Source organism: Microtus ochrogaster, chromosome 21 (assembly GCF_000317375.1).
Source record: "Microtus ochrogaster isolate Prairie Vole_2 chromosome 21, MicOch1.0, whole genome shotgun sequence".
NCBI lineage: Eukaryota > Metazoa > Chordata > Mammalia > Rodentia > Cricetidae > Microtus > Microtus ochrogaster.
The window spans coordinates 47018634-47024723 of record NC_022022.1 but is presented as its reverse complement, the minus strand read 5'-3'; the positions used below and the strand labels follow the sequence as shown (position 1 = coordinate 47024723).

Sequence of the window (6090 nt, the reverse complement as noted above, 5' to 3'; positions counted from 1 at the left end):
CTGCGGCTGCACCCCCATGCTCAGTAAGCACTCTGCAGCTGCACGCCTATGCTCAGTAAGCACCCTGCGGCTGCACCCCCATGCTCAGTAAGCACCCTGCAGCTGCACCCCCATGCTCAGTAAGCACCCTGCAGCTGCACCCCCATGCTCAGCAAGCACCCTGTGGCTGCACGCTCTGCTCAGTAAACACCCCGTGGATGCACACGCCCCCCCCCCCCATGCCTCTATCTTGGTTTCTGCTAAGTTGTGCTACATTGTTATATTTTCCTGTGTGTGGTGAGGAAACAGCAGAGCTTGGCTTGTGTTCACTTTCTGGTTATTACTCTGGAAACCTGTTAAAGGCAAGGTGCTTTCTTCATGGTAAAGATATTTAGTTATGCTACCATAATTAGACTGAGATATGGAAATGGTGAACATTGAGAAGAAAGACAGCTCTTTGGGCTTCTTGGGGTCATAATTTCTGAATTTTGTTTCTTCCCTTTAAGAACCCTAAGAGCTTACCTCTCAGGATTTGTTCCATAGAATATCAGCTCCATGGGCGCCAGTGGTTTAAGTTAAAAGTTAATATTCTGCACACCCAGTGCGAGCCTTATTCCCTTATCCCTGAGCTAGTTCCTGAAAAGACAAAGAGAATAGTTCTGGAAGATTCAGTTTCTCCTCTTCCCTCCACTCCTTCCCTTCCCTCGCTCCTGTTCCTCCTCCCCACACCTGTTGTCTCTCTCACAGGCAGACAGGCACTCTCTCTCACACACATACACACTCATGAGTGCTGTCTCATGGGCTCATCACGCATACACACTCATGAGTGCTGTCTCACAGGCTCATCACGCAGGCTCACGTGTTGTGCTGTCAGCAGTAGTGGTTCTGTGTGCTCTGAGCCTTTGCTCTTTGCAGTACATTTACCAATTGCTCTAATTCCAGCCAGAGCGGGCTGAGGTGGAAGAGGAGATAGGGAGGAAATTACAGCCCCTTCATAGGTTTAGACCTTTGGGTGGGAGTAATAGGAATGACCTCGGAATAAGTCAGATGACCTTGACATGCCGCCAAAAAAAGGGTACTAGTTATTTCTAAGAAGTTTCTGAGGATTTTTCCTGGAGAATTGATCGGATATTCTATCTCTAGCATGTTATATCTGACACTTTGGGGCATTGGGAGGATAGTGAGATCAATGTGTGAGTATAATTTGATCTCCTCAGAGCAAAGATATTTCTCAAAAATTTTTGTTATTAGTTTCTAAGAATTCATCTGAGTATGAGTGAGAAGTTATCAAATTGTTTAGATGCCCTGTTGTTAAATCCTTTATACCATTCGATTATCTATGGCCAAGGTTTAGGTCGGGGGATTCAGCTATATTATTCTGGGAAACTCCATATTAGTCAAACTTAATTCACTGACACTCTTTTTACTTATTTTTAAAGACAGGATCTCACCATGTGCTTAGACTACCAGTAAACTTTTCATCCTCCTGCCCCGCATCCCTCTCTGGCCTTGCTTGTGCGTTCTGCACACCAGATAAGCTCAGGCGCTGATGAACTATAGAAGCATAAGAAATGAAATCATTAAGGGACTACTCACTAATATGTTTTTGAAGTTTCTCTTCAGTAGAAAAATGTCCAACCTCATTTTTAATATATATTTCAGCTAATTCTGTCTATATTCTTCTGCTTCTTATTATGCTAAGACATTCAAAACATTATTTTGATCTACTGATCAAGACTTGTGTGTAGTATATTGTACTTATTCAGGAAAACCCTTCACATCCCTGTGAGACTCTGTATGTGGAGGACTCAGTGGTGACTCTCACTGGGTAAGCTCAGTTCCTTCTTCCAACACCCCATTTCTACCATTTCTGCTTTATTGTAGCCACGTGCGAAGTGTGTCTAGGTGTGTGACCTGTTAGTGGGTTCTAAGCAGTGCAATCAGGAGATGTATCCAGCTCTTCACCCACAACTCCACTTTCTCTTTTATTTTTAATTTGGTTTATTACACTCACTGTTCAGAATCTAATTAGAAAATCCAAGATAATATTCGTTTCTCCACCTAAATCAGTTTTCTCTTTAACTGCCTGGAAATTCAGTACAGTAAGTATTAATTGTATAATCTTAGTTCCATTCTTATGACACATGTAATCCAACCTTTCTGTAATCTTAGTAAAATAGGGAACTGGAAACTGATAAAATTTTTATCAGTGCTGGGATAAATACTATGGGATGGTTGTGTTAAATTCATGTCTATGAATACAATTATATCACTTAAAAATGTCATGTTGAATTACATTTAGTTGGGATTAGTCTCTTGTCAGTTCCTGTTCAATATTGTTTCTGCTGAATGTGACATGTATTGTCACAATGAAGAGCAGGTCAGTGGCTCGGTGTACTTTATCTCTCGTGTTTTATGTATTCTGTCATCTTTAAAAATTAATAAGAGAATCTGGGAGGATGGTTCAGTGGTTAAAGCACTTGCCATGGGACTGGAGTTCAGATTCCCCAGAACCCACATAAATGTGGGGTAGGCATGGTGATCTACCTGTAATTACACATGTATTTACACACACATGTATACATGTACATGTAGACATGGGTACGTACAGACACGCACATCTCACACAAATACACATGAAAACAATGTGGCTGTCATCTGTCTTCATGCCTGGAGAGAGCCAGGAGGACCACCAACTTCCAAGTGCTAGGATACAGGTGTGTGGCACCATGCCCAGCTTCAGTCTGATCTGAGAGTTGGCTAAGAAACGGATGGTTTCATTTAGAATTTCAAGGGCCTACTTTGTTTTCATTATGTGTTGTGAATATTAAGCAGTAATAATGAGTTCATGCATCTAACCTAGTCATCTGAGTCAATTAAGTTATCAGTATGAAATGAAACATTACTGAATCTTTCTAAATTCAGTTAACAGAATTAATTTCAAGAGATTGCAGAGTTGTTAAAAAGCATGTGTTTGTTCACCATAACCCAGCTGTAAACTGGGATTCAACTCCACTGCCCTCTAGCCACGGGGGCCCAGTGATGATACCTAACACTCGGTGCTGTAGCTTCATGGCCTTCAGTGGAGATGCCAGCACAGGTTTCAGAGAAGTAATGAGCTCACTGGATTAGTGCAGTGATTGAGCAATACCAGCACTTCCCAAGCCTGTAACTGGCTTTACCTTCATCCTAGCGTGTTTGCTTTCCGAATTCCTGTCTGCCATGTGTTTTAAGACTATCTCTTTTCCTTCCTTCCTTCCTTCCTTCCTTCCTTCCTTCTCTTCCTTCCCTTCCCTTCCTTTCCTTTCCTTCCTTCTTCTCCCTCCCCCCTCCCTCCCTCCCTTCCTTCCTCTCTCATTCTCTCTCTGTTTCTCATCCTCCCCTCTTAAGTTTTTTTCTTTCAGAGTCTCTTGCAGCTCTCAGTGTCACTAACTTGATATGTAGCTTAGGATAATGTTAAACTTTCAATCCTCTTGCCTCTACCTCCCAAGTGCTGAGATTTCTCATGTGCCTGGCTTTGCATTTTTCCTTCTAATACTGTAAGTACAAAATAACTGGTCATAGACAGTCTAGGAATGCAAGCAATTCAGAATATCCTCTGTTAGCTGGGTTGCTATGATTAGTGCCATGGTGCTATTTTGTACTTACAGTATTAGAAGGAAAAATGCAAAGCCAGGCACATGAGAAATCTCAGCACTTGGGAGGTAGAGGCAAGAGGATTGAAAGTTTAACATTATCCTAAGCTACATATCAAGTTAGTGACACTGAGAGCTGCAAGAGACTCTGAAAGAAAAAAACTTAAGAGGGGAGGATGAGAAACAGAGAGAGAATGATAGTAGTTAGAGTTATTAGTTTGAAGATTCTTTAAGGTATGGAGGAGGAAGGAAAAACATGAAAGTAAATACCTTGAGTTCAAGCTGCTCATATGCTGATTTTTAATGGCTCAGCATTCTTTACACTGAGCTGAAGCAGAGTGCCTAAGATGTTTCCTGTGGGGAGAAAGCAGCTCCCCAGAGGCAGAAAGCCAGTGGGCCAGCCAAAAGGGGCTCTAAGGAGCTGTGAGCTCTTATTTCGGCTTCTATTGCAACTTCACTGTAGTGATGTTGAACAGAACGCCAGCTCCAGTAGTTACTGATTCTCTCCAGGGAAGTATTGTTTGTACCATACTGTTTCTGTAACTAGCCTGTCTATAGCTGACTTGCCTGCTACTTGAGAGCTCATGCTTCTTCCACTTATCTTTGTTTTGTGAAGAAGGGTTAGCTGGGACTAACAGAGCCAACTCTGAGAGTCTAGTCTTCACACATGGCAGCAGGGTCTTCTAAACTGTGAGACGTGTTCTCCTAGATTGCGTGTACTTGAGGAGTTTTGTGTTATTTTCACAAGTCATACAGCTCCCTGCCATGTACAGAAGCTGGTCTTCAGTGTAAATATCTCTGTGTGCCTTGGACCCGTACTGGTTGGTCTTATTGATCCAGTAAGTGGAGGTTCAAATCCCTGCTGTGATGCTAAAGTGGCCCCATAGGAAGAAAGATGCTGTAAGGGGCCAATGAGTCAACTATGAGGTTACAGCTTTCGCTCAGGTGTTGATGGGCAAAACTTGCCTAAGTAGACACCTTGATTGTCCTGAACAACAGACACCGAGGATTATTAATTACATATTGTCCAGGACATTTCTATAGAGAGACATTGCTATATCATCAAATTATGTTTGTAGAGTAGTTGTCAAAATAAAGAAAAAAATTAAATGTGGAAGCAGACCCGACCCCTCTGCTGTGCAGCTGCATAGCCATTTAGTAAAGGAGTGTCCTCATCCTCCAAATGGGATGCATGTTTACAGCATTCTTAGTGTGCTGTTTTCCTTAGAACTTCATTTACAGTTTCCATCCTTAGCCTGTCATTTTATAGGAATTATAAGCCCAAGTAGTCCCTGTGTGGTTATGCTATATAGTCTGTTTGTGTGTGTGTGTGTGTGTGTGTGTGTGTGTGTGTGTATGATTAGGTGTTATATAGTCTGTGTGTGTGGTTGTGTTATACAAAAGATTAAACACCTGGGCTAAGGAAGGAGTTTTATTTCATCAGAAAAGCAGTTTTCAATAATTTCTGAGGACTAAGAAGCAGTGAACTAGAATGTGTAGTTACACTTCTGAGCCTTCATAATCCATTGTTCTTTAGCTTGTTACTCATTTATCTACGTTATTACTAGTAAAATTATTGTATGATATATCTATTATATTTAATCAAGGGTCATAGTAGTAACACTGAGGCTCAAAATTATCTCTAAGAAAAACATGGATTATATGTACTGTGATTGATATGGTGATCATTTCACTTCATAGAAATTAACCTAAACAAAGCCTAGCCTAAAGGAAGACTGACTTTATACATTTATGTGTCAGTTGTGTCTCGTTTAACAGAGATCATATGGTTTATTAATAACTTAATGTAAACTAATGAGCTTCCTAAGTTATAAAGAGAGGATATGTTCTCCTCTATAGGAGTCACAGCTGGAGTCTGTATCTGTGTGTGCAGGGCTGGACCCCTTCCAGAGTAGAAATCTAGCCAGTTTTCAAGAAAAATCAAGTTTTGAACTTTAATGTATTTGGAACATATGCAGCAGAACATTTTCTTCCTGCCGTCTCCTGGTGAACAAACTATATACCAGCATATTGGGTTCCCTGTGTGTGGAGCTCAGGTATATGCAGGACAGAGAAGCCTCCTGAGTCACGGTCCGCATGTCAGTGGTGGGACCAATTTCCTCTTTGGTTCTTCAAAAATGAAAATGCTTGGCTCATTTAAATATTAGCTACCGACTGTGTATTCTAGTCCTGAATGTGGTGGCATCTGGGTACAGCCGTCCTCCGATGGCTTGTGTTCTCATGGTGTGCAGAGTGTGATACCGATTCTTGATGCAGCAGTGCCCTCAACACACAGGGATAGACCATAGCTAGACCATATCTAGACCATATCTATCTAGACCATATCTATCTAGACCATATCTAGACCATAGCTAGACCATATCATCTAGACCATATCATCTAGACCATAACTAGACCATATCATCTAGACCATATCTAGACCATATCATCTAGACCATATCATCTAGACCATATC

General features: G+C 41.5%; 1 protein-coding gene across 1 annotated transcript in view; it reads left to right on the top strand.

Annotated features, from left to right (window-relative positions):
• Pigk (phosphatidylinositol glycan anchor biosynthesis class K) overlaps positions 1 to 6090 on the top strand; it is a 78157-nt gene that overhangs the window by 11622 nt on the left and 60445 nt on the right. The gene's annotated exons all lie outside the window — the stretch shown is intronic.